Source organism: Pelodiscus sinensis, chromosome 3 (assembly GCF_049634645.1).
Source record: "Pelodiscus sinensis isolate JC-2024 chromosome 3, ASM4963464v1, whole genome shotgun sequence".
NCBI classification, from domain to species: Eukaryota; Metazoa; Chordata; order Testudines; family Trionychidae; genus Pelodiscus; species Pelodiscus sinensis.
Genome location: NC_134713.1, coordinates 35363693 through 35386064, shown reverse-complemented (window position 1 = coordinate 35386064; position 22372 = coordinate 35363693).

Here is a 22372-nt window from a genome sequence, read left to right as displayed (position 1 = left end):
GACTCACTGTACACAAGAATTTTGTCTTTGTTAGGTGCGCTCTCTTACATACATCTGTATGGGATAAGATACTTGCTTAATTTCAAAGAACAAATGGGACATTTATGCTAGTTCCTAATCAAGGAGCATGAAATATGAACACATCCTGTGTAAACAATACCTAACTTTTATATAGCACTTTTCATTAGTAGATTAAAGTCCTTTACACACACACACACACACACACACACTGGTAGGAGGAGAGGGGATTTTCTTTTCACTAACTCCTGCAAATTGTTTATATATATAGACATATTTTAGTCTAAATCCTAGTTGAACTTGAACACAAGGGCACCATTTTAAATGTTGGTAGGGGAGCAACTTTAACCTTGATTACAGAGGCTACTTGGGCACCTGGAAAATCTCTTTTTTCAGATAATAACTTAGAAATTATCTGACAGGAAGAGTTTCTAATTCCTATAGAAGAAAGAAAATTAAATAAATATTAGACACACTGAGCTCATGTTCTGACATCTTGTTTCAATTCACTTAATGAATATTAGTAAGGTTTAACATTTTAATGTATATTCTTTGTTAGTAACTCTTGAATACAACAATTGAAACAATGGTAAAAATCTAGATTACTTTCCATCACTTTTTCACAGTTCACCAAATTCGAACTGGATCATATAACTTTTGGAAATATTCTGCTAGGGCAAAGGTCTGTGAGTTTCCATGCTAGGAGTGTACCCTACAATAAATAATGGATTAGAAACTGACCTTAAACAGGAACGAAACTGACATTTTCAACTCTCTTTCATAGTATTGCCAACTCCCAATGTTCAAAAATCCTAAAATTGGCTTTAAATTGAGATGATATAAAATAATTGATTTGGTGTTCTTTTTATTTGTATTTTCCTTTTTTGAGTTTTTAGCACTCACATTTTAAAGGTTTCTCCATGGCCACAAGGGCTGGAAACTTCATTTTTCTTTAAGAATGAAGGCTGTAATAATTATACATTCCACTTCACTCTAGGAGTTGGGTCTTTGAGGAAAGCAATTATCATGAGACTCATAAAAATCATGAAAGCTGACAACACCATTTTTACATATGTTTAAAGGTAAGTTACTGTGATGTTACAGTCCATTTTCTTTATGAAAATATGCTTATGATAATGATATGGCATAACTGAGATACATTTTATGCAAGAGAGTTCAACTATGCTATCATTGGAAAGGTTCTGATTTAGTGAATGTGATTATCCTATTTGTATTCCTGTATCATTGTGGTTTCCGAAGTTAGGAATATTGACTATGTATCTTTATTTCAGCTATGCCACTTTGGGTAATGCCTGCTGCCAACACTTCAGGTACAAAAACGGAAAAGCCACAGACAGGGCTGATAGCCCATGAGTAAGGACAATGGACTATGAAAAGGTTTGGTCTTACCTTTTCATAGTCCATTAGATGCATAGTGGCACTGACTCATGGATGCTGCAATACTTCAGAATTAGATGACTCAGTCACTTGATACTAAATTCCATCTTGGACTGTTGAATTGTTCCATTTGGGAGATAGGGTAATCAAACAAAGGATTCCTGCCTTATTAAAATCCTAAATAAGGTGGGGTAGGAAAATGATCAAGGTGCTGAGTTTGCTTCTGTGCCTCCCTCCCCAAAGAGATACTTGAAAACACCTGGAAACAAAAGGAGTGGGGGTGGGGAAGAACTGCTTGACCCAGGCTGAAAAGATACCTGACCTGTGAAGGAATCTATCTAAAAGAAAATTTAGGATGAGGAAATATTATTTGTAACCAATTCCTTTAGTGAATCAAGCTTGGTTTGTATACTTAGTTTTATTTTAGTAATGTCTTGTTCCTTTTGCCACCTTGTTAACCAATTGAAATTCAACTTTGGAAGTTAATAAACTTATTTCTTGTTTATCATATAATCCAGTTTATGTCATTTCTAGCAGGGAGAGGCGGGGCTAGAAGTTGAGCAATTATCTCGACTTTGAGTGAGGGAGCAATTTTCTTATAGTTTTGGGTTTGCCTTCCAAGGGAGATGGGCGCCCTTGTGGCAAGTCCCTTATACTGAGTCTTCCCAGACCTGATTTCAGTGTCTGTATTGTTCTGCAGTTGGGTGCGGCCCTACCTGTGCGTGTGCTGGAGGAGGTTTAAGAGCCTGGCTCAGCAAGACAGGATTAAAGGTGCCCAGGCTAGCAGAAAAGGCAGGCTCAGCAGTATCTCAGTACATCAGGTGACATCCCACAATTACTTTCCAGAAGGGCACACCACAACACTACAGTGACTGAGCTGCAGCTTTTTAAAGGAGAATCTTTAAATCTAAACACCGAGAAAATTCCACATTTTAAAGTTGAGAAAAAAAGTAAACTTAGGAGATATATCCGGATCACTGTAGGTAGAAAAGGAAAATAAACAGGCACAGGAACAGTGGGCAGCTCTTCCTGTTAAAAGAAAGATGGAGGGTTCAATCTTCTAGTCCTTAATCAAGTAAAACTATTGCCATCAGTGCCTCCACTTACAGATGGTAACATCTCAGTGAACTTGTAATGATATATGGTCAATAACTGTACACTTAATACTTAATATCTGAGCCATTGTATTCAGAGTTACAATTCCAATACACATTCACTCAGGCCATGTCTACATTACAGATAAGATTGAAGCATCCATAGTCGATCTTCTGGGGTTTGATTTAGTGGATCTAGTGAAGATGTGCTAATTCAAACTGAGAGGGCACTCTCTGTGTGCTCCCTTGGACTTCCTGCAGTGTGGACAGTGCCAAAATTTGAGTTAAGACATCTCGACTTAAGCTACACAATTAACGTAGCTGAAGTTGCCTATCTTAATTCAAATGTATATCTTAGTGTAGACCAGGGGTCAGGAAGTAGATTTTCTGGCATATTCTGAACATTGTTGAGCACACAGATGGTGCCCAGTGAATAACACAAATCATGACAATAAATGTCGACTTTATGCACTGTAAAAACAGTTTCTGGTTTTTGTTCTGTAATTGGCGTGGATAACGCTGAAACTCTAAGAATTTGAAACATAAACACATCTGATACTCATACAAAACTTTCTCATTCCTTCCTTTTCTTGAACTCAGAACAAAACAAGACAAAACAAAATGGCTTTTAGACTATGTCTAGACTGCCTCTTTTCATCGGAAAAAGGTACGCAAATTGCGCTACGCCATTTGTGTACTTTTTTCCAATAGTTTTGTCAGAAGAAGATATTCTGAAATTTGGCCCATCTACACTGGACCAAGTTTTGGAAAAAACCTCCTCTTTCAGAAGAGCCCTTCTTCCTCATGGAACAAAGAAGACAGGGCTTCCAAAACAACATGTCTGCTTTTCTGCAACAAATGTCAGAAGAGCAGATGTGTTCCCTGGACGCAGCATAGTTTTTCTGAGATACCTCTGTAGTCTAGACATAGCCTCAGTTCACATCTAAAACTTCACAGCAGGCATTGCTCTACAACACAGAGCCTGCTGTGACAGAGTGTGGTCACAGAAGACTCTTTGGGGATGCTTCCTGGAATGCTGACAAAGCCACTGACACTCACCTCCTTGATTTCTGGGGCTTCTCACCGCTCTGTCCTGCTGGGTCAGCTCAGCTGGTCTCCCCCAGCCAAGGCTCAGAGCTGAGATGACTGCCCCCATTCCTCCAAGGAGCAATACAGACACTGAAACACTTCAGGTCCAAGAAAAATGCAGTTTTGGACCCAGCTTTCAGAGAAACCACTCTCCAAATGGCATCAGAACCCCACGTAAATGTTGGCAGCTAAGTATACTCCTCTCCTCTCACACTCATTTTCTCTCTTCATCCATTATGACTGCTGCACTGCCTTTCACAGTGTCCATCATGATGTATTTCCTGATTATCAGGGACCAATTGCTGGAGTCTCAGAGAATTGGCCTGCTTCATTTTCCTCCCCTACATCAGAGGCTTCTTTTTTTGAAGCATGCAGCAAAAAGGGTGGTCAAGTCGACAGTGAGCTAACCCCAAGGGACATAGGTTCTACTCCCTCTTTGGCTACAGCTACATTATATGCTTTGCTGGAAGAGGCAATGCAAATGAAGCATAGATTAGCATTTTCTTGTGCTTCATTTGCATTGCCTCTTCCGGCAAAGCATGTAGTGTAGCCATAGCCTTCCTGTATAACCTCAGACCGGTGTCTTAAGGACAGAGTTTCAAAAGTTCAGCATTTAGGCACCAAAAGATGCTTTTAGTGGGATTTACAAAGCACCTAGATTTCTAGGCACTCTTGAAAAATCTCACTTCGAGCCTAAATGTCTTTGACAATCTGGCCTTTCATCTGTGTGTCTGCCTCAGCACTCCATCTGTATAATGGGGATAAAAGCACTGGTCTACCTCGCTGAAGGTCTGTACTATGACACACTCAGACACTATGGGGTGGGGACCTCTTTAATAACATAGGTAAATGGGAACTTCTTTATACCACTGTTATCCCTTCTCTGGGTTTTGACCCCTTCTTTTCACTTTTACCCCTCAGAGCTCTATCTTTTTTGAACGCAAAGTTGGCTCAGAGGTCTTGGCTGTATTCATGAGAGGTATGTGAACTGTTCACTGGAGGGGTGATAGCTCACAGCTCCACCCCTTCCAGCCGAGGCCCCACTTCTTCCATACCCCCTAAAATGTAGAGTTCCTCACTGTGTCTATTGGCCCCTTCCCAGGTTGGCTAATGCTCTCAGCCCTAGCCCTTTTCAGAGCACCAGGAGAGAGAGCATACAGCAGTGCTGAATCCCCCCTTCCCCTCCTACTCTGGGAAGGTGGGTGGTGTGGCCCCAACCCTGGGAGCCCAGAGGCACAGCCAAAGTGGTGGCTTGGGGCAAAGTGTGGGCAGGACCATGCCTGGCAGTTTGGGAAGGCACAGCCAACTCTGGCCTTTCCCACCCACTGCCCATGGCTGTATTTCTTTTGCCTTCTGTCTCTTCAACACTCCCCTCCACCTCACCCAGATTCCTGTTTTACAGGTTCATCTAACTACATCCAGATCCTTAATTAAATTACCAGCCCCTTCTTATTTTAATCACTCTGCTTCTGTTTGTAAACAAACTATTGACTCCCTGTCCTAGGGGAAGAAGGGGGGAGAAGCACTTCTCTGCAGAACTCACATTTCATACTAATGCCGCGCAGTTCAGAGATCTACTTGGAGCATATCTCCCATACAAAACTCAGGAGTGAGGGGGAAAGGCTGGAATCCTCCTTTCCCCACAAATGGTGCCCCTGCATAAAAGATATAATAGTCTCCCCCTACCATACACTCTCAGGGTATGTCTACACTTGCTCCCTATTTCGAGATAGGGATGCAAATGTAGTGCACCGAAATTGCTAATGAACCATGGGATTTAAATATCCTGTGCTTAATTAGCATAATCACATCCGGTCACCATTTTTAAACCGCATTATTGTGAAATAAAATGCCCCATGTAGCAGTGTTATTTCAAGAGAAAACCCTCTCTCAAAATAACTGTTACTCCTCATACAATGAGGTTTCAGTACACTACATTTGCATTCCTATCTCGAGATAGGGATGCAAGTGTAGATGTACCCTCAGTCTATGCTGTCGCATCTAGCTTGATACTGCAAACCAATGGGAAATATATAACATTGCATAATTTAGAAAGTACCCAAAGTAAGCTCAGTTTAGTTAGAAATCCAGAATATGTCTTTTTTTCTATATTATTATTTATTTTCAATCAGTTTGAAATCTAGAGAATTTTTGAGAGTTGAGCCCAGATTTACAAGAGTATGGCATTTGTATAATATAGAAATAATATGATTATTATTCCGTTTGGGTATGTCTACACAGCAGGGCTAAACTTGAAATATGCTACGCAACTTGAGCTACATAGCAGTTATTTCAACTAATCCTAAGTAAGAAGTCCTCCAGCTCAACATTATTTCAACATTATGTTTAAATAACTGCTTGTGTGTATACATGGACTATGTTATTTTGTAATAACATCAGTTAGGGAACATGTATATAGTGCCGCGTAGCTCAAAATAAGATACCCAATTTGAGCTACACAAATTGTGTAGCTTATTTAGAAAGTCTATTTTGAAATTGGGTGCTGTCTACACAGCACCACATTTTGAAATAGACCGCTATTCCAACAAGTCCCTTAATCCTCGTATATTTCAAAATAATGGGCTTGTTGCTAAGACGTGGAAAACGCTATTTCGGGATACTGGACATATCCCAAAATAGCATCACTGTCTAGATGTACCCTTAATCCAAAATAACGCTGCTGGGTAGACATGCTTCCATATCAAACACTGAGCTCAACTCATCTAGGGAAGTACACATTACTTAGGTACACAGGATTTGACACTTCCCTATGAGTTCTCATTCAGAAGTTTAATTTGCACTTCCAATAGGATGTAGTAGCAGGGTTGCTTAATTGCATAGAACTTCTATTTTAGCATTCAAAGCAAGCCCTCTTACAAATTCATTCTTTGGGAAACAGACATATGTAATTACAAAGCAGACAATTAAAAAAATAATTTAGTACTGGGATGGACATTATTTTATTTTATGAGCATTTGTTCTTTCTGATTTTACTAGTCATATTTAAGTGAATATCATGCAAACAAGGAATAATATTTACCCATATAGCACATTTAAACAGACTCTCCAAGTACTTTACACATATTAATTGCACAAGAGTGAGTTGGGTAAATAAATACAATGATATGTTTTACAGAAATAAAAATGGAGGTAATTTGAGATTAAAGGCCAGTTTCTGATTTAGTTAACACTAGCATATTTAAAATAAAAACAAAACAAAACTAGAATTGTTCCACTGAATTCAGTGTAGTTATTCAAGATTTATACCTGTATAAATGTGATAAACATTTAAGGGCCAGATTGGGTTACCCTTTTTCATGTTAAGTAATATCTTATGCTTCAGATAATTCAATTGATTTCATTTGAATTATTCACGTAGGGTATGTCTACACTACCCCGCTAGTTCGAACTAGCGGGGTAACGTATGCATACCGAACTTGCTAATGAAGCCCGGGATTTGAATTTCCCGGGCTTCATTAGCATAAAGCCGTCGCCGCCATTTTTAAAAGCCGGCTAGTGCGAACCCCGTGCCGCGCGGCTACACGCGGCACGGGCTAGATAGTTCCACGAGGAGTACAGATAGTTCGGAATGGCTACGTAGTTCGAACTATCTAGCCCGTGCCGCGTGTAGCCGTGCGGCACGGGGTTCGCACTAGCCGGCTTTTAAAAATGGCGGCGCTGGCTTTATGCTAATGAAGCCCGGGAAATTCAAATCCCGGGCTTCATTAGCAAGTTCGGTATGCATACATTACCCCGCTAGTTCGAACTAGCGGGGTAGTGTAGACATACCCGTAGTTAAGTACTATTAAATGTGAGCAAGAGTGGCACAATCCAGCCATATAGGATTTGAATTGAAAGGGGAAAATACTAGTTGTTGCTCTGTGGCTTGTGTTATACAGGAGATTGAACCAAATGATCACGGTGACCCTGCATGGACTTAGAAGCTACAAATATACAGATCTATATTATTAAAAAACATCACCTGGTCTTTAAAATAAATGTTCCAAATCCTCTGAATGAACACCTGGACTGTAAAGCAAACATATAAAACAACTATTGACACTCTGGTACAGTAATTCACGGTAAATTGTTCTCCACTCCCTGGGCTGGATATGGAAACCTAACGAAGCAATATATAAAGCAGAAACTACATTTGACATTTAGAATTTTACTTTTTTTCAAAAAACAATAGGCAGGAATTATTTGTTGTGAAATAACACATTAGTAACACTTTTCTGGGTATCAGCATTACTAACAAGCACTGATTCTAATAATATCATACCATGCCAGAATGTAATTGAATTTTGACTTATTTGGCTTGCATGTACACAACAAGAAAATATGTTCCTTATGGTGCTCTTCTTTGTAAGACTGGTGAAATTTTGATGCCAAGAAGCTTAGCAATTTAACCAGGCCGTTGTTCTGAATATAATAAACATCTTAAGAAGTGTGTTGTGCCCATGAAAGCTCATGATACCATCTACATATTTTGTTGGTCTTTAAAGTGCTACTAGACTATTTGTTGTTTTTTTAAGTTTTTCCTGTTACAGACTAACTTGGCTACCCCTCTGAAGCTATAAAGATTTCTATCTATATTTAATAAAAGCAAGTGCTGCATCTTCTGAAGTAATTGCAGAACAGTGCTGGTTGTCTGAATCAAAGTTACATCCGACATATGAACTGTGTGTGTGCTTAGAAGAAAATTCCAGTATGTCTCCTTATAACTAAAATATTACAATATATTTTGGTGTCAGCTGCTCTCTCCTGATCTCAGATCCTCATAATATTTTAAAAATCTATTTTCCAGATACCTCATATTTGCTTGAGATTGTTTTAAAATCAAATAGTAAAAATTACTGTTTTAAAATCATACAAACAGTCTTTGCAGCACTAGCAAATGAGAAGCAACATTTGTCTTACAGCAGTTACAGGTGAATCTGATTGAACAAGAAGGTACTGGTAACTCACGTTTATTGACTAGATATCAATTGGCTGAGTTAACAACTGGACTTCCAAAGCACTGGCCAGAGCCATAATTCAAAATTCACAACCAGAAACATTGTTTATGGCTCAACCTCTTGTTAGAGATACAAGTTAATAGTTCTTTAAACAGAACCATCCCAACTGATGAATAATAATTTTAAAAAAACCATAGGTAGGTGAAAATTACTTTTTCTTTTCTGGTCAGTATAAGTTTAATTATATATATTTGTGTACGTGCCAGGCTCTGTTAATATTCTATTCTAGCAAGCATTCAAATTATATAAGCAAGTATGATAATTTATATTAAATTTCCAATAATAGAAAAATGTGTTACAGCCAACAAAACAGTATTCTAGGTCCTCCATACAAATTTACCAAACTGCAAAATACTTTTTAAAAAAATATAAGACATTGTGCATACATGTAAAATAATATTATGTATCTGCCTCAGTTGTCTCCACAAGTCTCCAACTCTCAAAAGTAATGCCCACTGCAGTGACAGCTGTTAGGGTGGGCAGAAAAAATGAACTAAACATTTATTTCTCCAGAGCTGAAATTAGCCAGAGAACATACATAACTTCCACAGATGTTAGTGATTTTTAAGTCAACGGAACACATTAAGAGCTCTCCCCATTTCCTACCTGGTGTAAATGCCAAGAAGATTAAAATCCCATCAATCAGCCATGGGACCAAAATGAGAGTCCTTCAATCTACTTCCTAAGCATCACACAGTGTCACAGGCTTAGTCTAATGTTCCATGGTGAGTTTATGAAAATTTTCTTTCTGTCTCTTTCATCTCTCTCAGTGTGTGAATTTAAGGCCATACACAACTGGACACCAGCCTATATTTTGGCCTTTGGGCAGATTCACGATTATGCTGTTTTTTTACTGCTGCATCATTGCGAAGTAAATGAAAACCCAGCTTTCCCCGCCAATGCATGTTGGTGAATCTAGCCATTCCTTCTCCCATATAAACCTCCATGCATTTTGCTACACTGCTCTCATGCATCAAATGATTTCTCCCCAATCCTAATTCACTAAACTACTGCCTTCATTTCACTCAGCTCCCCCTGAAAAATGCAGTTCTTTCACTATGTCCAATGTGAAGTATAAGGGAGTTTCTCTTATATATAAGAGGGAAAAAGCTCCAAATGATTTAATTCTCTGGATTATTAAGTGCTTCCTGTCTTTTACAGCTGGATTCTCAAACTTCATTGCACCGTGACCCTCTTCTGACAACACAAATTACTACATGACCCCAGGAACGGGGACTGAAGCCTGAGGCAAAGCCTGAGCCCCAGGATGTGTGTATGGAGCGGGGAGGAGGGGCAAAGCCAAAGTGCTTCAGCGCAAGGCATGGGAACTCTAACCTGAGCTCTGCAGCACAGGGTTGAAGCCCTAAGTCTTCAGCTTTTGCCCTGGACTTGGACTTCAGTTCTAGCCTTGGGCCCCAACGAGTCTAAGCCAGCCCTGGTGACCCCATTAAAATGGGATCCAAATCCACAGCTTGAGAACTGCTGTTCTAGTGTGTGCCTATCTTTTAGGCTGTAAGCACTTTAGGTTAGGGACAGTCTTAATTTTTGTGTATTGTACAGCATTGGAGCAAAACAAACAAAACCCAATACATAATATAAATGATAAAGTAAAGAGGGAGAAAGGATAGACATATGATTATTCATAAAGTGGTTCCATATTGGATTGATTTGATTTACTTGTGTGTTTTCTTACAGCTGCTTATCTAAGACTTTTATATATCTGTCCATCACCATTACGATGGTCCCCCCCATGCTGTATTAAATCTTACATATACAAATATGCATAACTCGAAGATTCTTTGAATAAAATGCCTTAGGTAATGTATGAATTTTGATGTCACAATTTGCTGGCTCTGGATCTCTTATTTTGGTGTATGGATTATTCTTGTTTGTAAAGTTAGAAAGATGGGGTATGGAATGGTTTTAAATGTGCAAATGAAAGCCATCAAGGGTGTTTCCGATACTCTGGAAACCTTGAGGATAGAACGATCACTGGATGATCAACTTAATGGACTGTAAACAGCCTTGTTTTGTCTCGAGTTTGAGCAGTGGTTGGTCCTGGAAAGACATGTGACCATGCCAGTTACTACTGGTAATTTTCTAGAAAAGGGGGGCATGGAAAACAAAGGATTCCCACCCAAAAAAGTTATTTAAAATGGAAAGCTATCAATTTATTTGTGTTTGGCTGGCATGACACACCCAAAATGATAACTGGGGACCCAAGTCAGAGTAAAAGTTCTTCTCTGACTTGAAGGTTTACCTAAAATAAGAATAGTTTTAGGGTAAGTTTGCAATAAACTTTAGTGTATTAGTACTAGCTATATGCTTTCTTTTATTTTATTCTGTGACTTTTTCACTTGAAACCATTTAAATCTACCGTACTTAATACAATACTTTCATTTATTATCAAACCCAGTGTAAATAATTGTTACCTGGGAGGGAACAATTGGTGTGCACATCCTCTTTTCATTGTTAAAGGGGGCTTACCTGAATGAGCTTTCAACATGTGAAACTCTCACACAAAGATGGATTTATTTGGGGTTTTAAGCCCACTTGAGGATTGGTTTCCTGGATGCTGTGCATCCTCTCATAGCTGAAGTGATTTAATATCTGCATTGCTCTTTGTGGGGCAGAAAGGGGGTTATCTCAGTTGTGTGCCTTATCTGGGGGAGACCAGAAGATCTGGTCCAGCAAAACAGGATGGTGAGGAGCCCCAGAGAGCAAGAAGGTGAGTGTCAGTGGCTTTGTCAAAACACCAGGAAACAGTCCCAAGGGGTCTTCTGTGACTGCATTCTATCACAACCATAGTATCTGAGCCCCATTCATGTAAAATCAACAGCCTGAGTAGAGTCCCTAGTGAATGCTCTCTCATCATCTGGACACCATGGGATACAATCTATGGCCTCCCCTGATCTCTCTGCACTGCTCTCATGACATAAAAAAGAATGACAACTGGCTGCAGCTCCCCAGATGTAGATTCCCTAAGTGTAGGAGACTCCTTAATAGTCTTAGAGACAGTGCAGGGGTCTTCAACTACACCTAGCTCTCAGCTTGCAGACTTGCCATTGTTGACACTAGCAATCAAAATATGTGACACATGAACAAAATGTCACACATCTGTGTTTTTGTGGAACACAGTGCTGAAACTGACATATTATAGTAAGTTTTAATTATACAACCTATTTACAATGATATTTTCTCATTGTGTGAATTAAATGCACCAGCTTTTTAAACAAAACAAAAAAATTAAAAAACAAAATTTGATACTTTGCAAACATAAAGATCTCCAACATAAGTTATCAGCAGAGTTTGATGCTTGAACCTCTACCACAGCTATCTACCACATGAGCTAAAGCACAGTGCTTTTTTTGTGATGGTACTGCCCAGTACGCAGTACCAGCACTTCCAGTCAGAGCTCAACAACTTTTCCCCTGGAGTACCGGCACTTTTTTATTTATTTTTTTTAAACAAACAAACAAACAAAAAACCACCACTACTAAAACAATAACAGCTGTTTGTTTCTGTGGTTCACCGCTAATGAGTAACATGACACAGATTTAGCCAGTTGTCAATATTTTAAATTGTCAATATTTCAGCCAAGGGAACCAGAAATGGTTAATCCATCATTTGGTATTATTTAATAATCTGATCTTTTGTCTCCCAAGGCTGATGATACCACATGTGTTATCTCTCTCTCTCTCTCTCTCTCTCTCTCCCTCTAAAAAAGTTCTTCCTGCCAGGTGACAGAATGATGTCATCATGCTCCCACGCTCTCTGGCTATGAAAGCAAAAGCGGCCAGCGGAGGGGGAGTTGGCGCCACCCACTAGTTACTATTACATGGTATAATTTATTTGTTGTACATTTTAATTATCATGATCTGTTTCTACAGACTCTGCTATGACATGACATCCCAATTTAACATTTTTACCATTCTTCAACTGAGGGACTTTCACACACTATAGTGTACAGAATGGGTCATGTTTTGGTGCCAATTAGAACCTTTCAGATATATTTTAGCTGCACTCAATTATTCTTTGTTAAGTATTATGATTACTTTACATGTTTCTGTCTCATTCTGGGCTAAAAGGTCAAATTTGTCTAGGCCTTTCTCATGGAAACTTAGTGCACAATTACACCAGAACTGAACATTGACTTGGATTTGACATGCATTACAGAACAGAACCACACTCTTTGATATTTATCTTCAGTTTTTTTATTCAAATCATATAATACCTATAAAATGTGGCAGTATATATAAGCTTTAGCTCTAGTATTGGCTTGTACTAACTAATTTTTATTTTGAAAGGCTGATTGGGTTGAAAAACATGTTTAAGTCCTTATATTACTGTACTAATGGCAATTTATATTACTAAAAATGAAAGCTTTTAAAAACTTGAATGTATCATTTACTATGTGTGTTATTTAGATTTTACAGTTATCAAAGATTGGATAATAAAAAATAGGTCGATCTGTTTCACCTTTTCCAGTTGTCATATTCAGTTTCAGGTTCTCATGAACTAGCATAATATATTAGCAAAAAATATTGCAGAGGAATGTTTGTTGTTGCAATAAACTCTTTCATTTTTAAAACATTTTTAAAGGGTATTTCTGTTGGAGTCAGATTTGTAATTACTTGTTTTTATGACACCTATCGCTCTAGTCTTGCAATTGATAACACAAAAGCAGATTGTTGCATGGCATTCAGCTATGCACAGGCACAGAACTGTACCTGCAAACTGCCGTTTACTTCAAGCTTACACATTTAATGCAAATCTCATTCTGGTTAATTTATTTCAGCAGGTCTAATCCTCTTCTTTAGTTTGGGCACCACCTCCCATTCACCAAAGAGATTTAAGGGTTTTGTGTTATGCCCCAGCTTTTAAACACTCTCCTGGGAGCAGCCCCTTTAGTGTACTAGCCCTCTAGAGTGCATACTTCCCCAAAAGAAAAGGCCACACAGTCTCAGCAATTCCTAGATTGAACTTTCAGGCTCCAGTGCCCACTGGTTCCCACTGTGGATCTCAAAAGGAAGTCCAAATGAGATCAGAATCCTCAGAGAGACTTTATATTTACAGAATATTTATAGTGAGGCAGGGAAGCCTTTTCAAAACAAGGTACTATTTATTAGTCTAACCCGTAGGGTAAGAAGTGTGGCAAAGGTCCCTCTTTTCCTGGCCTCTGTTTGCACCAGCAGCCTTCTCCCTTTGTCAAGGGTCAGGTCTTGCAGCTGGTTTCTGGAGTAGGGAGCCCAGCCACTACTTCTGTGTCTCTTCCCCCTGCTGTTTCTAGCTCTGTAACTGCTAGTTCTTTGTTTCAGACCCATGCTCTCTACCTCTCCTTCCATGCTCTCTACCTCTCCCCCATCTTCTAACTGGGGAGGCTTTTAAAGGCCTCCAGCAGGACTGAAGTGGAATCAGCTGGCTCCAATCTGCCTGGGCCAGCTCCCTACCAGCTGCTTCTAATTGCCTTGCAGTCTTCCACCTCTAATTAACAGGCCCTTACTCTTTTTGGGCTGCCTTTTCCCATTCTGTAGAAACCCTTATCACACATCTCCCTCCCCTGCTCAACACTGTGGGGTTGGGCTACTTGGGTCATAAACCAGTGTACTCTCAATAAGCCATCTGCATTCCCACGCTGGAATCCTGACCTATGTTGCACATGGAAGTGGAAGGGTTGCAGGGACAGGAACCACCTGATTATCCTTCTATTCCTGTCCTTGTTCTAGGGTATCCACTGCAGGGGTGCATGATCTGTGACAAAGGTAAACTTTCGCCCTAGTAAATTGTAGCGCAGGCTTTCCTTGGCCCATTTTACCGCAAGGCATTCCCTCTCTATTACAGCATAGTTTGATACCTGTTCTCTCGGGAGGAGATTCCTGCTGAGATACAGGACCAGATGTTCTTCTTCTCTGACCATTTGCAACTATACCACTTCTAACCCAACCTTTGCGACATCAGTCTGCAAGATAAACTTCTCAAAGTCAGGGGCTACGAGCAGTGGATCAGTGCAGAGGGCAATCTTCAGATCACTAAAAGCTTCTTCTGCTGCAGTGAGCCATTTTACGATGTCTGGGCTGCGAATTCTTTTCAGGTCCGTCAGGGGATATGCCCTAGAAGCGAAATGGGGAATGAACCCACAGTAATATCTAACCAGTCCTAGGAATGCCCTTATCTGCTTCTTCCAGGCTGGCAGGGGCCTGTTTTGTATTGCTTCTACTTTGTTGGTTCGGGGATCTCACCATGCCCCTTCCCACAATATATCCAATATAACCCGATCACACATTTACTGGGGTTCGCCATACGTCCTGCTCTCCTCAGGGTATCTAACACAGCTTCCACTTTCTCTAAGTTCGTGTCCCAAGCTGGGTTGTGGATAACAACATCTTCAAGATACGCGGCCAGGTACTTGGCAGATGGGCATAGTAGCTTATCCATGAGCCTTTGGAATGTTGCAGTGGCCCCATGTAAGCGGAAAGGGAGGACAGTATAATAGAAGAGACCCTCTGGAGTTGAAAAGGTCGTCTTTTTTTTGGCTCCTGGGGCCAGAGGGATCTGCCAGTAGCCCTTGGTCAAGTCAAGGATGTACAGAAACTGGGCCTTTCCCAGTCGGCTTGTCTACCCACAACATGGAGTAGATGTCAAACTTGGACACCTCATTCAATTTTTGGAAATTATTGAAGAATTGCAGACTTCCTCTGGGCTTGGGTATCAAGACAATCGGGCTGGACCACTGGCTATGGGATTCTTCAGTAACTCCTAGTTCCATCATTTTCTTAACTTCAGCCTGCTCCTCTCTTTTGCCTTTGGGATTCAGTAGAGCTTAACATTCACCTTCTCTCCAGGAGCTGTGAGGATGTCGAGATAAACGTCAGTAGTTCTACCAGGCTTTGCTGAAAACACATTGTAATTTCTCTCAATTATGTCAGCCACCTCTGCTTTGATCTGGGGTCAACTGAAGGGATATTCCCACTTGCATATGAGGGTTTTCCTCTTGGAGTGGTGCTCCTAGGGAAACCAACTGTAATTCTCCATCTCACCAGGGTTTCAACAGGTTGACATGATATATTTGCTCCAACTTCCAGTGGTCAGGCTTATAGTCTACTTCCCCAATGCTTCTATTACCTCATACGGCCCCTACCACCTGGCCAAGAGTTTACTCTCCACCATCAGCACCAACACCGTTACCTGGTCTCCCAATGTAAATTCCAGGTTGTTGCTCGGTGGTGTAATAGGCTCGTTGGGCCTCCTGTGCCTTCCCTATATGTTCCCACACTATGGGGGGTGACTCTGGCTATCCCATCCCTCATCTGGAGTACATGATCAATGATAGTCCTCCCTTCGTTTGGCTGTTTCTCACAAGCCTCTTTGGTGAGGTCCAGTCTGCCACATGGGTTATGGCCATATAACAGCTCAAACAAGGAGAACCCAGTAGAAGCCTGAGAGACTTCCCTTACGGCAAACATGAGGTATGGCAGCAGGGTATCCCAGTTTTTTCATCTTGGCTTACCACTTTCTCTATAATATTTTTCAGACAACAAAGCTGTCAGTTTGGGGATAATAGGCCGATGACCTCAGGGCCTGTATGTGAAGCATTGCAGACAGGCCCCTCGCTAACTTGGACACAAAGGGTGTCCCTTAATTTGTTAGGATTTATTTGGGTATCCCTACCCTAGAAAAAATTTGAATTAGCTTTCTAGCAATTGTTTTGGCTAAGGTATTGCATAGGGGCACAACCTCCGTGTATTGGGTGGCATAGTCCAACCCGACTAGAATGCTCTGATGATCCCACGCGGACTTCTCTAGCAGGCCAATCATGTCCATGCAATCCTCTCAAAAGGAACGTCAATAATTGGTAGGGGTACTAATGAGGCCCTCAGGTGCAGTTGGGGCCCATGTAACTGACACTCGGGAGAGGAGGCACAACCACCACCCGGCAGCTCACACAGAGCCCTGCCTTCAAGGCTCTCAGTTGGGGGAATATCCAACCCTCCTTTTGGCAGAGGGACTCTATTTAAGGAAGTAGTCTGAGCATCTAGAGCAGGGCTACTCAACATGCGGCCCATAGGCCGCATGTGGCCTGCGGCCCGTTTGTTTGTGGCCCGCAGTGCAGTTTGGGTTTACGCGGGGCTCAACACACGGCCCATTGATAGAAGCCAAAACAAAAAGGTAGTCAATATAATGGACTTCTCTTGATATGTGTTTTAGTAGTTAAATTCCTGGACTGTCATTGCTCATTAAAAGTGCTGTCATATGGGTGGAAATCGGGTAAATATTGCATTTTATTAATATCAGCAGAACTGACTTAAATGGGGCCTGAGGGTTGTGTGGTCTTGCCTTAATCTTTGCTTTCATGCCCATCAGTGTGAAAGAAGCTATTTGCATATATATGTATGTATAGGCAACCACACTTAAGTTGTGGCCCTCAGCATGTGCTGAGTATCAGTGTGGCCCCAGGGCTTCCAAAGTTGAGTAGTCCTGAACTAGAGGAATCCCTTGCTCACTGCTACTACAAATCCCCTCCTGCTTACCTGACTCCTAAACCCTGCATTTCTGCCTGTTGTGGGTTCCTGTCTCCTACCAGTTCCTGCTATCACATCCTACTCCAGGTCCCTGCTCTTCTGCCTTACCTCCAATATTGTCTCCAGCTGTGACTCCTGGCCTGTCACCTGAATTTGTTCTTGGTTATAATACTGCCTCTGTCTCTGATGCTTGCCTTGGTACCTGATGCCATCTCCAGCTCTGAACTTTGGCTTGATACCTGATACAGTCTTTGGTTTGGACCCTTAACTCCGACCACTACATCTAACTGCCCACACCTCAGTCACAATTTGACTGGGACTCCTAGGTGGAATTCTGGTTGATGGTAGCCAATGTGCATCTCAGTCAGGATCTCAGATGGATTTCAGGGAAATACTCTGTAAGGAAACCCAAGCTAGTCTCCTTCACCAAGCCTGGGCTGTCTCATTTCCCAGATTTTTTCTGGACTGGGCTCCTCATGGATCAATTGGAGATAGAATGGCCTGGCTTGCCACAGTGGTAGCACATGTTCAGGCATCACCAATGTTCTTCTCCTTCAGTGACAAGTTGCCACTGCATCGGATCAGCTGGGTGCATGGAACCCAATAGCAGCGAGCACAGTTGCGGTGCTCCTCTTCTTTCTTCCTGTCACTTGTGTAGACAATTGTTGATGTGGATGATGAGTTCTCTGAAACCATCCAGAGTCATTGGGATCTCACTTTGGGCAAGTTTGTCCTTAATCTCATCCCACAGCCTCATCAAAATTGATATAATGGGGATGTCTCATTCCATTCTGTCTCATGTGAGATGGTGGAGGTGAGCTACATACACAATGGTACACAATGGTGTTATGCTTATAAGAAGCACACGTGATCTTTTTAGGGGAAGAGACAATACGTCATCTTTATTGAGAGTACAAAGTAAAATGCATATTTGCTTATTCACACACACACACACACACACACACACACACACACACACACACACACACACACACACACACCATCCATCCATCCATTGATGTTATAGTTACCAGTCTATTGTGCATATCAACCTAATGGCCAGCTACACTGAATGTGAGGGAGTAGTTGCGCTTCTGTCAGCACAGGCCAATGCTCCAAATCTTGACAGGACAAAGATCCTGGATTGGTAACTATAACATCGCCTGGTGGGACAGTGTGTGTGTGTCTGTGTCTGTGTGTCTATGTGAGCATATACTAGCTGCTTTACTATTGTATTCTTAAACTTTCTCATTGGCTTCCCTTACTCCTTGCAGAAGGACTCACTAAATCAAACTCCAGAGGATCGATCATGGCAGCGTTGATCTGCCATTTAATGAAGACATGGCCTTGAGTGTATTACTGGACTGGCTATAGGCATTGTCTTTGATGTAAGATCTAAGATACAAATAGATCTGAGTTAAGTGACTGGTCTCTTGGGGCTGGAAGTAACCTGAATATTTTGTAATTTTGGTCGAAGTGACCATTTATCACTAAATCCAGCTTGCCTGGGTAGCAAGATTTATTGGAAAGTCCAAGGGGACAGTCTGTTACTCCATAATAAGACAGTTACAGTGACCCAGGAGTTCACATTTGTCACTGGCTAGGTGAAATCTAATTATAGAACATATCACCAGTTTTGGATGTCTGCCCTGTTTTTGACAGTCTGTTCTGAGGTAGATACTCATGGTCACAAGCCACTCCAGGCAGCGTGATAAGGGCATTCAGTTTCTAATATAAGAAAGCTGTTAAATGTGTTACAGGGATCAGGACTCCATAAGGCTAACGGGAAATATTCCTTTCTTAGCAACCCAAAACACCAAAATTAATTCTGTCTTTTTTCATTTGCACCATAGTAGATGATCTAAGTTTCTTTAGGAAGTAGTTTCTTTTTTTCAGTCACCCTTAACTTTTAAAAATCAGTTTTAACTGGCCTTTGATTGCTTTAATAAAGGAAACACAATACAGCTGCTTCAGTTAGCACCTTAAGATTTTTTTGTAATCAGGTTGCCTGCGCTCCCAAAACAGGATCACTTCTGCTGTTCTAAATTAGTGAGAGTGGTAGAAAAGGCAACAGGATGTATTAAAGACTCTTTAATCCTATATGGTGGGAGGTGGAGGGTGGTGGTGTGCATGATGAGCATGTACTATTTGTATGAGAAGCCTGTTTCCAAATTCTTTTCTTTTCTCCCAAACTTTGTTTATTTTGTGTTATCCCGAAGATGAAAAACCCTCTTTAAAGTTCTCTTCAAATATTTAAAAATGAAATTGTCATTAAACCACAGCTGCCCAGTGGAGACAATGCAGGATCATACCCCCTAATGGAAGGAATCTCAGGAAGGTGATGGAAACACTGCAGAACCCATCTTTGACTGCATCTGGAGAGCTAAGCTGACTAATGCAGAAAAGACTGGGAAGATACAAGATGATTCTGTTAGTGATTCAAAGCCAGTAAAATGGCTTGGCATTACCTCTCTTGCAGCCCTTTTTATAGGAGGTATGGACAAGGTGAATGGCCATAGGCATACTGCAGAAGCATCCTCTCTGTCCCAGTTTCCATGAGAGGTATGGTAAATAATTCACTTACCACACTTTGAATTCGGGTTGCGCACATAGCTTTAGGTCAGGTATTAATTACATTTCAAATATTCTCATTCTGCCAGGGGTGTTTGTTCTGAACCCTCCAGAAGAGCCCAGATCAGTCAGCCATTTGCAGGATTCAGAGGCTTGAAGAAGCTTGACATGTGGATTCTTTTTTAGATAAACCAACCGAGCAGACACTTCACTACACAAACATAATATCTGGACCTTAAAAGTCATTCTGGTCTTGTGTGTAACTGGTTTTCGGGGATGTGCTAAGGACTTGGATCAAACAAAAAACAAAAACAAAACAAAACAAAAAGGTCAAAACTGAACAAATTTTCAGTGAAGTCATAGATCCAGGGTGCAATTTCCATTCATGCTCCTCCTGACATGTCACCTGTGCGGTTCACATATGCATAAAATACATGTACATATCAATGCTAGGAACAGGGATTTATCTCTCTTATTTGGTATTCAGCAAGACATAACGTTTCCATAAACACAAAAGTCAAATACAAGAAATCAGTTGCAGTTATATTTCAATGATTGGCTGATAGAAGATGTGGGCTATTTAATGACATGGTACCTATTACCACTAGGGATGGAGACTTCTGAAAACACTTAGGGTATGTCTACACTACAAAGTTAGTTCGAACTAATGGACGTGAGTTCGAACTAACTTTCATAGGCACTACACTAGCACTCCGTTAGTTCGAATTTAATTCAAACTAACGGAGCGCTTAGTTCGAACTAGGTAATCCTCATTCCACGAGGATTAAGCCTAGTTGGAACTTACTAGTTCGAATTAAGGGCTGTGTAGACCCTTAATTCGAACTAGTGGGAGGCTAGCCCTCCCCAGGTTTCCCTGGTGGCCACTCTGGCCAACACCAGGGAAACTCGTCTGCCCCCCTCCCGGCCCTGGACCCCTTAAAGGGGCACGGGCTGGCTACGGTGCCTGTGCCAGGTGCAAGCCTGCCAGCACCCAGCCACCCACCCGATGCCCCCCAGCCCTCCCCCTCTTCCAGGGACCAGGCTGGCGGCTCCCGGGAGCTTGCCCGGGAGAACTGTCTGTCCAGGGTGGGGGTCGGGACCCTTTAAGCACAGCCCTCGGCTAGCCTGAGACAGCATCTCCACGCTCTAAGTCCTCCTCTGATGCCCTGCTGGCACTGCTTCCGGCCATCCTTAACCCCACTTCAGGGTCCACTTAATGTGGATGCGCTAGTTCGAATTAGCAAAACGCTAATTCGAACTAGTGTTTAGTTATACATGCCTTAGTTCAAATTAGCTTAGTTCGAATTAACTAATTCGAACTAAGTTAGTTCGAATTAGCGCTGTAGTGTAGACATACCCTTAGGTAGTATGAGTTTGAAAATTCAAGCTGAACTGGACAGTTAGGTTGTGTCTACACAGCAAAGTTATTTTGGAATAACGACCATTATTCCAAAATAACTATGCTAGCATTTACACAGCAATTCTGTTAATTCAAAATAATTTCAAAATAACCAACAGCTCATTCTGACTTTGGTAAACTTCATTCTACGAGGAATAATGCCTGTTCCAAAATAGCTATTTCGAAATAAGGTGTGTGTAGACGCTCCACTTCTGCTATTTCAAAATAGCCCCTTGCAAGGGCCATTCTAAGCTATTGCTCCTGGGGCTCTAAATCAAGATAGCATTCTACGTTAGGGAAGCCTGCCTCGAACTAATTTTGTGGCTTCCCTGCAGTGTAGTTGTGCTATTTCGAAATAAGCTATTTTGGAACAACTATTCTGGAATAGCTTTTCCGAAATAACTGTGCCATGTAGATATTGCCTTAAAGGGCTTACATTCTGCTTAGGAAAGACAGAGACGGAAAGAGAACTGGGTGGCAGAGAGAAATACTATACAAAATTGGAACAGCATGTGAGCAGCGTGGGAAACACATGGAGAGACTGTGGAAAACTGAGCAGAGAAAGGAACAGAGATGAAAAATAAAGGCACTAAATATACATCTGTGGCGGGGTCCCCAGGCCCCACCCTCTTCTCCCCAAGGTTAATGCCGGCCCTGAGGCCTAGTCCAACACAATCGCAGGCCCTGCGGCCTAGTCCAACACAATCACAGGCCCTGCGGCCTAGTCCATGTCCTGATGCACGTGATGTCGGATTATAAGTGGATGCGCTCTGTTTCCTTTGAAACGAACATTTAAATATCCCGGGCTTTATTTGCATGTTCCCGTCCGTCCACCATTTTAAAATCCCCCTTAGTTCGAACAACTGTCCGCGGCTACACGTGGCAGTTTAAAGTTAATCCAAAATAAGTCCCGAGCTTTATTTAAACCCCGGGCTTCATTTGCAACTCTGGTTGCCTGATTTGCCTACCTAGCTAGAATGGACAAGCTAGTGTAAACACACCCTAAGGAATTAGACCTAAATATACAAAGGATATCATCCAAAATAGTTGATGGTAGACTGAGCTGATGAAAAAGTTAGAGTATAATAAAGTAACTACATTAGGGTTGCACTTCATTATCTATAACAATGCTTGGAGATGCCATATGCAAGCTATCATTTTGATCTATATGGTAATTTATAAGAATTTTAAATCTGGATATTCCAGATTCTCACTGGTACAAATCAAAATTTCATTGTCTTAAGTGTGTGTGTGTGGTGTGTTTTA